This window comes from Lithobates pipiens, unplaced genomic scaffold (assembly GCF_037356315.1).
Source record: "Lithobates pipiens isolate NorthernLeopardFrog02 unplaced genomic scaffold, aLitPip1_a1.2 Scaffold_8, whole genome shotgun sequence".
NCBI classification, from domain to species: Eukaryota; Metazoa; Chordata; class Amphibia; order Anura; family Ranidae; genus Lithobates; species Lithobates pipiens.
The window spans coordinates 648,275,423-648,288,042 of NW_027507903.1; positions in this window are offsets into that span (position 1 = coordinate 648,275,423).

The following is a 12,620-nucleotide window of genomic DNA, read 5'->3' on the forward strand; positions in this document are numbered from 1 at the left end:
ACTCATAGGTAGGCATAAAGGATGAGAAGACGGAGCCAACATAGCATAATAACGTTTTTTTAAAAAACTTTAATTAAAAAATATTTTCTAAAACTCACATTTCAAGAAGAACAATCAAGCGTGTCAGAGAGATAAAAATGGCAGTAGCGGAGTCCTCCCGACGCGTTTCGACCCACCGGTCATCATCTGGGCCACACCCCAGATGATGACCGGTGGGTCGAAACGCGTCGGGAGGACTCCGCTACTGCCATTTTTATCTCTCTGACACGCTTGATTGTTCTTCTTGAAATGTGAGTTTTAGAAAATATTTTTTAATTAAAGTTTTTTAAAAAAACGTTATTATGCTATGTTGGCTCCGTCTTCTCATCCTTTATGCCTACCTATGAGTCGTTGTTGGATTTGTACATGCACATGAGGAATATTGACCACATCTAGCCATCTGCTGGGATCTGGTGGGATCGTACATGATTTGACTGATACATCCAATTCTTGAGCCCTTTTTGGGATCGCAAGCTGTGATTGACCCCTGAGGCGTATGCCTGTTAGGGTCATATAGATCCGGTAAGCCTGCACTTTATACGGTGGTGGGATCGTCACATGGTGAAACATTGTTCTCTTCGGTCACAACATTACAGAACCCTGGCTGATATTGGCACTTTGCACGATTGCTTTGGACTATATATCTATTTATAGATTTCGTCACTGTGATTTGTTTACAGTTATCCACAGTCACTGTTTCCCTTTTTTGGATTCAATATCCTAATAATCACCATTTTTTGGTTATATATACACATGTATAAGTCACTATATATATGTTCATATTTCTTACCTGTATAATACTGTATTTACTTTTGCTTTTGGGTTATTTATATATACATTTGAATTTATATCACTTTGTAGTATTATAAGAAGTGTATACAGGTTGAGCGCTTGCACTACATTTTTCACCGATTTCTCAGCTAAAAAAATCCCTAGTTTTAGCGTGCTGGCTGCTAACCATACACACTTCTTGTCATTTTTTCTATTTTTCCTTTTGCGCAATATTGTTGGTGTATACTTTCCAAATGGCTGAGTAAATTGGACGAAAGGGAGATATATTCCGACGAACCTTTATATATATTCAATTTGTCTTTGATTTCTTTAATTTCCTTATCTATACTTGACAAACAAATCAATTGAAAACTGTATAAATGCTTATCCCTGTGAAGAGAAAAACAAAACAAAAACCAATCAACATAAACACATTATTGAAAAACCCTTATTGATAAAGGCTTTGAACAGAAAATTTTAAACAAAAAGGAAAGAGCATTTTTGGTCCCGATATCCCCCAGAATACCCACTATTTACTATCTGCCTAAAATCCATAAGTCTGACGCCCCCCCCCCGGTAGACCAATTGTGAGTGGTATTAATTCCGTTACAGCACGTATAGGTAGGTATATAGATTTCTATCTCCAACCACTTGTCAAGAAAATGCCTTCCTATATACAGGATACAGGCGAAAAAAATTGGAAGGTATACAGTTTCATGGACAATGTATTATAGCTACCGCAGATGTTGCATCCCTATACACCTGTATACCACAGGAGAAGGGAATCGAAGCGGTGCGTTGTTTTCTGAACAGAGAACAATCGTTGGTTCCCTGCCAACGTGATTATATCATTGAACTATTAGAATTTGCTACTAGCCATAGTTACTTTTGGTTTGATGGCCAGTACTACTCACAACAAAGGGGTGTGGCCATGGGGGCCAAATTCGCACCCAGTCTGGCCAATCTTTTCATGGCTAAATGGGAGGAGGATGTCGTCTATGCTCAACGGAGCCCATCATTGATTTTGTGGGTCCGATACATAGACGACATCCTCCTCCTATGGGGAGGCACCCTTGAGACACTCTATGAATTTTTTTTAGAGGTCTGAATACCAACGATAGGGGGATTTCACTAACCTATCAGACCAGTACTGATAAAATACAATTCCTAGATCTGGAAATTGGAATCACATCAGGGGGTTTTAGCTTTAAAACACATTTCAAGTCTACCGATCGCAATAGCTATATTGCCATTGATAGCTGCCACCATAAAACCTGGCTTTCCTCTGTCCCCCGTAGTCAATTCATTAGATTACGCCGTAATTGTACTGATGACCGTATCTTTTTAGATCAGGCGAATTACCTAAAGCAACAGTTTTTGGATAAGGGATACTATGCGCCCACTCTAGAGAAACAACTACAAGAGGTCTTACATATAAACAGGGATACTCTTCTACAAGTTAAAACCCCCCGGAAGGACAACGATAAATTTAAGTGGTCTTTAATAACTACCTTTAACATGCAACATAGGCAAGTAAAAAACATTTTTAGTAAATATTGGGGGGTCCTAAAAAAAGACCCGGTGTTGAGTCCAAATCTTCCTGAAAAAGCGAACGTCTTGTTTAGATGCGCTCCAACATTACAAAGTAAAATAGCTCCCAACATTATTAATCCTCCAATTCGGCCTACTTTTTTTCACAACTTGGTAGGTTATTTTCCATGTAAAAAATGTAGTGTGTGTCAGCACAATACATTGACACAACGGAAAATTTTGGAATTTACATCCACGGTGACAGGGAGAAGATATCCCATTAAATCTTTTTGCACTTGCAAAACCAGATATGTAGTCTATCTAATAACCTGCCCTTGTGGGAAGCAGTACGTCGGTCGTACTACTAGACCGTTTTCCACGAGGGTAGGCGAACATATTTCCCTGATTAGAAGTAAGGTGTCTAAACACACAGTGCCAAGACACTATAGGGAATGTCATAATAATGATTTACGGGGCACACAATTCATTGTGATAGATAGATATACTCCACCTTGGAGAGGGGGGTCCCTCACACGAGGGGTCTCCAGGTTGGAGACTTATTGGATCTATGAACTTCAGTCCCACTCCCCACTCGGTATGAATGTGGAGTGGGACATTAATGCTTTCATTGACGATTCTTAAAAGTTTAGACATGTTTTTTGGATATTTGCAATATGGTGTTTGGCATTACATATGTATATGTGCAGGTCTACTCCACTGGTAGATGCTTGTTCTTAATGATTATTTCTATATTAATTTTATTTTATTTTATTTAATAAGATATTTTATTTATATTTAAAAATATTTTTAAATTATGTGACAAATATTATTTACAAAATGATATATTTTGGGCATTGTCTCCTTACTATTATGACAATTCTATTTGTGGCCATTATGTGTCGCTGTTGCACCCTTTTCAGTATTACCAGTGAGGAAGTAACATGTTTAGCCTATGCCCAGGCCTCGTTCCCATTCTTGTTCCGTACCGGAAGTGACGTTTGTTTACTTCCGGCTTCGGCACCATCGCGGATGCGCACTTCCGGTTCCGGGTTGGGACCGGATGGCGAGACGGGCGTATTTTACACGCCTTTTGCAAGTCCAGTGGACGAAGGTTTACATTGGGCGCACGGTCCTACGGCAGCATTGGTATTATTACATTAGTAGGCCTTTGTTCTTTCCTCTTTAGATTGTCAGGAATGGGTGGAACGCATTATTATTGAGGCGTGGAACGCACGCCAGGCCGCCATCTTACTATAACCGGAAGTGGGGCCGTTACCATCCCCAATTATGCCTCTTGTATCTAATACATTGGACATATAGGTGGAACGCACAAAAAACGGAGGCGTGGAACACACGCCCGTCCGCCATTTTGGATGTACCGGAAGTGGGCATGATTGCAACACATGGGGGAATGGTATCACTTTATTGTGTAAGTACTTATATAAGGCAGTGTGTCAGTGGTTGGAGCCCACCCCAGATGATGACCTGTAGGTCGAAACGCGTCTCTGATATGCTTTGTTGATCACTTTGGAAATGTGAGTTTGAACTATTTTTATTAAAGGTCTTTTTTAAAAAACGTTATTATGCCATGTTGGCTTTGTTTCTTCATCTTCCATGCCTGAGCTGTTGTCGGAGTTGTCCATGTATATGAAAAACAGTGATTACACCCAGTCGTCTGTATGAATCGTATGTGGCATGATTGGAACACCTAATTTGGGACTACTTTAGCCGAGATTACAAGCTCTTGTTGACCCCTGAGGCGTATGTCTGCTTGGGTCATATTCATCCGGTAAGCCTGCACTTCGTAAGGTGGTGGGAGCTCCACAGGGTGGAACATCTTTTTGGTCACAACAACACAGGATCTCGGTTGATACCGTAGCACATTGGGACTGATATCTTGCACGTCTCATTATGGACTTTATCACCTTTACTAGTTATATTTCTATGTGTTTATGTTGATTGTTTTTTGTTTTGTTTTTCTCTTCACAGGGATAAGCATTTATACAGTTTTCAATTGATTTTAAGCACACATTTACAGGTTGTCACTTTTTATTTTATCAATTTTTTTTGGTATATATACCAGTATTATCCCCATCTCTTTTGGGGTCACACTACACTCATTTGCCACACATGTGTGCACATACGTTTGTATTTTGTTGTATTACTTTAAGAGTTAGATACATATAAGTTGGGCGCTTACACTTTATATTTTTGACACTTTTCCCAGCTAAAAAGATCCCAATTTTAGCGTGTTAGCAGCCTTCAGCTTATCCTTATTTCTCTTTCGCCGACCACTGCGCAGTATTGTTGTTACATAGTTCACCTTTAATAATAAACACCTTCATTTACAAATTGCATTTTGTGTTTACTTGTGTTGTCCTTGACTATTGTTTAAATTGGTTTGATGTTCCGAAACACTTAAGTGTGACAAACATGCAAAGGAACAGGAAATGAGGAAGGGGGCAAACACTTTTTCACACCACTGTATATTCTTGTTCTGGATTTCTAAAATGAATACTCACATCAACAAATCAATCAAATTTTAAGGTGTACAAAAGTGTTCCATCCATCAAAACAATAGTGCCTAATGCATGGGGGGCATATGTAAATAGCGAAATATACACTATTGCTCCATCCTCTTCTTTGTTATAGTCTCCTGTATAACGACATCATCATGTACTTAGAACTACACCAGTGTCATTGCCCCACATGGTGACATCTCACTTTCCTTATTTGAGTGTGCCATTTTGAGTCTTCGATTGCCGTATTGACTATGGGAAATGGGTTTCCCCAGAACGCTTGGTGTATTAGGCTTATCAATTAAAATATATTTATGGGAGAATAAATTCAATATTTTGCTAACAAAATATATGTTGTAGGTGTCACTCATGCAAAGTGAAAAAAAAAAAACCTTAGTAGAATATGTAAAAAATTTAATAAAAAAATTAAATAGAAAATGATAAATGGTTTTAAATTTTTTTTTTTTTAACAAATAAATATGTGAAAAGTATGGCGTGCATTTCTATTTAGCCCCCTGTACTCTGATACCCATAACTAAAATCTAGTGTAACCAATTGCCTTCAGAAGTCACCTAATTAGTAAACAGAGTCCACCTGTGTGTAATTTAATCTCACTGTAAATGCAGCTGTTCTCTGAAGCCCTCAGAGGTTTGTTAGAGAACCTTAGTGAAAAAAAAAAAAAAAAAAACAGAAAGACGAAGACCAAGGAACACATTAGACATGACCGGTTCGTTTCGTGCAAATCGAACATTTTGGAAAATTCACACATTCGGAAAGCATCCGAAATACGAATTTCTATGCTTCCGAATTGTATACAAAATACAAAATTTTGTTGACGAATTTCGGATCCGAATTCCAACGTAATTTCAACGTAAAGGTGACTGGTGTTTTGTTGAGCAATCAGAGGTTTTCTTCTGCTGCTGAGTGAGGGTTGGGAAAATTACCTTTTTTAATATGGGAGTGGGAGACTGGTACTGGTAGTCAATGGGAGATTCAGAATCAGATAAAATAAGAATGTTCATTAATATCTTTTTATTATTGTCATAATAATTATGATTATTCGTTATGATGAAGTTAAAAACCCAGGAAGTCAGCACGGCACAGGGATGGTGGGAGCCCCTCATAATGACCACATCACAGGGATGGTGGGAGCCCATCATAATGAGCACAGCACAGGGATGGTGGGGAGCCCTTATAATGAGCACAGCATAGAGATGCTGGGACCGCTCATAATGGGCACAGCACAGGGATGGTGGGAGACCTTCATAATGAGCACAGCACAGGGATGGTGGGAGACCCTCATAATGAGCACAGCACAGGGATGGTGGGAGCCCCTCATAATGAGCACAGCACAGGGATGGTGGGTGCCCCTCATAATGAGCACAGCACAGGGGTGGTGGGGGCCCCTCATAATGAGCACAGCACAGGGATGGTGGGGACCCATCATAATGAGCACAGCACAGGGATGGTGGGAGCCCCTCATAATGAGCACAGCACAGACATGGTGGGATCCCCTCATAATGAGCACAGCACAGGGATGGTGGGAGCCCATCATAATGAGCACAGCACAGGGATGGTGGGAGCCCCTCATAATGAGCACAGCACAGGCATGGTGGGAACCCCTCATAATGAGCAAAGCACAGGGATGGTGGGAGCCCCTCATAATGAGCACAGCACAGGGATGGTGGGAGCCCCTCATAATTAGCACAGCACAGGGATGGTGGGAGCCCCTCATAATGAGCACAGCACAGGGATGGTGGGAGCCCCTCATAATGAGCACAGCACAGGGATGGTGGGTGCCCCTCATAATGAGCACAGCACAGGGGTGGTGGGGGCCCCTCATAATGAGCACAGCACAGGGATGGTGGGGGCCCATCATAATGAGCACAGCACAGGGATGGTGGGAGCCCCTCATAATGAGCACAGCCCAGGGATGGTGGGAACCCCTCATAATGAGCAAAGCACAGGGATGGTGGGAGCCTCTCATAATGAGCACAGCACAGGGATGGTGGGAACCCCTCATAATGAGCACAGCACAGGGATGGTGGGGGGCCATCATAATGAGCACAGCACAGGGATGGTGGGAGCCCATCATAATGAGCACAGGAGGGGTACAGCCCCAGGAAGTCAGCACAGCACATCACAGGAATGGTGGAAGCCCCCTCATAATGAGCATAATGAGTCGATGACTGCCATATTGAGAAAGATATTTTTGCTTTTTAAATTCATCATAACGAACGTTCGTAATTGTTACGAAAAGTTAACAAACCTAATAAAAATTAGTATTTTGTATGAATCCAAATTGAATTTCGGACACGAATTACGAAATACGAATTAATGGCTAATACGAAGCGGAATGGAACGAAACAAAACTAATTTATTGACGATGCACATGTCTAGAACACACCAGACAGGTCAGGGATAAAGTTGTGGAGAAGTATAAAGCAGGGTTAGGTTATAAAAAAAATTCCCAAGCTTTGAACATCTCACGGAGCTCTGTTCAAGTCATCATCCGAAAATGGAAAGAGTATGGCACAACTGCAAACCTACCAAGACATGGCCGCCCACCTAAACTGACAGGCCGGGCAAGGAGAACATTCATCAGAGAAGCAGCCAAGAAGTCCATGGTAACTCTGGAGGAGCTGCAGAGATCCACAGCTCAGGTGGGAGAATCTGTCCACAGGACAACTATTAGTCGTGTATGCCACAGATCTGGCCTTTATGGAAGAGTGACAAGAAGAAAGCCATTGTTGAAAGAAAGCCATAAGGGGGCGCATGCATGGATTGTAAGATGGCAGACGTGTAAGATCTGAGCTCCGGCCTTCTTCTCTTTTTCCGAGGCTACTGCTCCTCTACAGCCGCATCTACAGCACCAGGAGCCCTGTAATTCATTTCCGGAAGCACCCAGGCATCCCATGGATAGAATCGGTGACCAAAAACACATCTATCAGAAGAACTTACCACAGTTCGCGCTGAGCTGAGGCCTTACCAGCTCATGGAGCGCTTCCTGCGTAGGCCGCAATCCCCGGTCTCAGGTAGTCCAGAGGATTCAGCAGAGCCCGTCGATCAGTCGGTGCTCAACGATCCTTCTTCAGACGATGAAAGGTCCCTAGGCGAGGCACACTCATCCTTGCAGCTAGAAGCTGTGGCGATGGTGACTGTGGAGGTTCTGGATTTAAAGTTGCACACTCTGCTTCAGAATCTAACCCAGAGCATTGTTAACCACTTTCAGACCGGACCATTTTGCTGGTCAAAGACCAGACCACTTTTTGCGATTCGGCACTGCGTCGCTTTAACTGACAATTGCGCAGTCATGTGACGTGGCTCCCAAACAAAATAGACGTCCTTTTTCCCCACAAATAGAGCTTTCTTTTGGTGGTATTTGATCACCCCTGCGTTTTTTATTTTTTGCGCTATAAACAAAAATAGAGCGACAATTTTGGAAAAAAACGCATTATTTTTTACTTTTTGTTATAATAAATATCCCCCAAAAATATATATAAAAACATTTTTTTTCCCTCAGTTTAGGCTGATACGTATTCTTCTACATATTTTTGTTAAAAAAAACGCATTAAGCGATTATTGATTGGTTTGCGCAAAAGTAATAGCGTTTACAAAATAGGGGATAGTTTTATGGCATTTTTATTAATATTTTTTTTTGCTAGTAATGGTGGCGATCTGCGATTTTTATTGTGACTGCGACATTATGGTGGACACATTGGACATTTTTGACACATTTTTGGGACCATTGTCATTTATACAGCAATCAGTGCTATACAAATGCACTGATTCCTGTGTAAATGACACTGACAGTGAAGGGGTTAACCAGTGGGTGGCAGTGTAGGGGTTAAGTGTTCCTAGGGGAGTGTTACTAACTGTGGGGGGCTGGATTTTGTGTTAGTGAACACTGATTTCTGCTTCAATCACATGGAGCAGAGATCAGCGTCACTTGTTGCTAGGCAGAATGGGGAGATGCTGTTCACAACGGCATCTCCTCATTCAGCCACCCCGTGAGACGATCGCGGGTATGCCCGCGGCGATCGAGTCCACGGGACCTGCGACCGGACTCACGGGGGTCCCGACCCGATGGCAAGGTGGCATTTAAAACTGAACGTACCTGTACGCCAATATGCCTGCCCGTGCCCGTAAACATATAGTCTCCCAAATTCAGATGCAGCAAGAGGATTTGGAAAATAGGGAACCTCGTCAAAACCTGCGGATCTGTGGGGTCCCTGAATCTGTCAAAGATAAGGAAATACATCCCTACCTCTTGGACATATTTGTTACTCTGACACACCATACCATAGATCTCTGGCCCCTAAACCACCTCAAGGTGCCAATCCCAGGGACATCATTGTCCATTTCCACTACTACAAAAGCAAAAAAGCTCTCACTATAGCCACACTCAATAAAAGACTAATTTAAAGGCACCAAGATTTAAATCTTCAGTGACCTGTTGTCCATCACTCTAGAAAAAAAGGAGCAACCTACGCCCTGTTATTGTGCATCTACAAAATCATCAAGTCCCCTATCGAAGGGGTTTTCCTTTTTGACTTTCTGCATCCAGAGATGGGGCACAGTACTCAATGACCTTCAAGAAAGCGAGATGTTCATTCGCAATTTAGGTCTTCCACCAATACCTGAAGAGGATCTTCAGATTCCCGTTCCTATTCCAAGGCCGTTCTCCACTCCTGGAAATATCTAGACACCAGTCCGGACATGGCATAAATCACCACAGATTGTGCGGTGATCTATTGCCAGAAGTGGGGGCAAATACCTGTATTAGACAGGTATCTGCTCCCCCCAAAAGGTGCCAGATATGACACCAGAGGGGGGGAACAGGATAAGCGGAAGTTCCATTTTTGGGTGGAACCCTGCTTTAAGGGCTATTGCCTCCTGGACGTCTAGATATGCCCTGAACAGATAGTCTGAAATTTAAATGTGGGTTATTTCCCCTGCACACCCTTGCTACATGCTATGGCCATCCTCTGACAAATATACAGTATGTCTCAATTGGGAAGTGTATGCCTAGGCCCGATGGTATTTACTTTGTTGATTTGGAAGCAATGTACAAGTACTCTCTTCTCCATGCTCGCCACTAGGGATGAGCTTCGTGTTCGAGTCGAACGTATGTTCGACTCGAACATTGGCTGTTCGTCCGTTCGGCGAAATCCAAACACTTGGTCCGTTCGCATCAAAATTCGCGTGGCGCTCACGGCCCACAATGCACTGCGATGGCGCAGTGCATTGCTGGCTCATGATTGGCCAAGCATGCACTGTGACCCCCGCATGCTTGGCCAATCGCAGCACCAGCAGCGGGGAGAGCCATGATTGGCCACAGGCAGGATGCCTGTGGCCAATCATAGCTCAGGCTGTGTAGTGCACGCCCCACACTATATAAGGCCACCATTGAGGCGGCCTCGTGTAGTGTGTTGGCATCTGAAGCAGTGGGTGTTCTGTGTACCTTCAACACAGTACACACCGATCGTTTTTGGCTGATTTCCTATCTTGCTGTTGTGTAGTGGTTATTGTCTGTGCCCTGACCGCAGTATACACCACTATATTCACCTCACCTATATAGCTAGTGATCTATCTTTAATAATAGAGCTTGCAGTCAGTAGTGTTAGGAGATAGTGCGTGCTGTCTGCGTGCTCTGTACCCAGTACATACCGCTATAATCCACCTACATAGCTGTTCTCTATTTGAGCCCAATTGCCATCTGCAGGAGTTATTGGAAGTTGTGTGTGCCTCCAGCACAGCACAGTATACATCTGTATATACCCCTTTATCTCTGCTGTTTTCTGGTTATTGTCTGCGTGCCCTGACCGCAGTATACACCGCGATATTCACCTCACCTATATAGCTAGTGATCTATCTTTAATAATAGAGCTTGCAGTCAGTAATGTTAGGAGATAGTGCGTGCTGTCTGCGTGCTCTGTACCCAGTACATACCGCTATAATCCACCTACATAGCTGTTCTCTATTTGAGCCCAATTGCCATCTGCAGGAGTTATTGGAAGTTGTGTGTGCCTCCAGCACAGCACAGTATACATCTGTATATACCCCTTTATCTCTGGTGTTCTATAAAAAAAGGTATCTGCAGGAGTTAGTGGGTGTTGTGTGCCTCCAGCACAATATAAACTACCCAACTGCTGTTTTACCCAACTCCCTTCAGGCCATTACCATGTCTGCAAGGCCAGCAAGGAGAGGCAGACAGGCGCGAGCCGATAAAAGAGGGCAAGCAGGCTCTATGTCTAGAGACAACAGTGCTGGTTGTGGACGCGGTGCATTGTCATCAGCACGTGGCCATGGGACATGCTTGTCCTTTTTTTTTGGCAGCTGGACATGTTGAACCGCAACATGCCAAGGACTTGGTAGAGTGGATGACCAAGCCCTCTTCATCCTCCTCATCCTCTCTCACCCAGTCTCAGGGTAGTAGCAAAGCAGCTGCCAACGCATCGTCTTCCCTCCTCTCAATGTCATCATCAGACCCACCACGTCCTCCTGAGGAGTCTCCTGAACTCTTTGAGCACAGTGTTGGGTACATGCTCCAGGAGGATGCCCAGTGTTTGGTGGGCTCTGATGATGACACTCAGCTAGAGGAAGGCAGTAGCGTGAGCGCAGAGAGAGGGGATGCTCAAGAAGGACAGCAAACTGGCAGTCATGTTCCACAAGCTGCAGCATACTGCCAGGTTTGCTACAGCGATGAAGAGGGAGGGGATGATGAGGACACTGACTCCACGTGGGTGCCTGGAAGGAGGGAGGAGGAGGAGGAGGAGGCACATGTCCAACGAGGCAGGATGCCCTCCGGGGGCCAGCTTAGGGGCAGCACACCGACTGAATCACACCGCAGAGCTCCGCCTGTGCAGAGCGCTGCCTCTGCGTGTTATTCTAAAAGTTCTTTGGTGTGTGCCTTTTTTGAGACGAGTGCATCAGATCGCACCGCTGCTATTTGCAACATATGTCTCAAGCGTATCTCACCTGGCCAAAACATCAGCTGCTTGGGCACCACATGCTTGACCAGACATATGTTGACCTGCCATGCAGCTCGTTGGAAAGCGTACCTCAAAGACCCACACCAAAGAACAAAGCGGACCTCTCCTTGCTCCTCATCAGCTGGCATCTCCAACCCCACTAGACCTTCAGTCCTCTCTGAAACCTGCTCTGAGAGGAATGAAGGTGTAGAATTAGGTGTGTCACAGCCAAGTGCTTCCGGGAACTCTGCTAGTGGTACACCCACATCCGATTATAGCAGGCAAATGTCCCTGCCCCAGCTGCTGGACCGGCGGAAGAAGTTTACTCCCAGCCATCCACATGCCCAGCGGTTGAATGCTAGCTTGGCTAAATTGCTAGCACTTCAACTGCTGCCTTTTCAGTTGGTAGACTCGGCCCCCTTCCGTGAGTTTGTACAATGTGCGGTTCCTCAGTGGCAGGTCCCCAAACGCCACTTTTTCTCACGGAAGGCGATTCCGGCTCTCTACCGGCATGTGAAAGGCAATGTCCTTGCCTCGCTGGACAGGGCGGTCAGCGGTAAGGTGCATATTACCGCTGACTCATGGTCCAGCAGGCATGGACAGGGACGTTACCTGTCTTTCACGGCCCATTGGGTCACTCTTCTGGCTGCTGGGAAGGATGCAGGACAAGGTGCAGTAGTGTTGGAGGTTATTCCTCCACCACGCCTCCAAAATGCTACTATTGGTTGTGACACACCTCTCTCCTCCACCCCCTCCTCTTCTTCTTCCTCCATGGCCTCTTCCAATG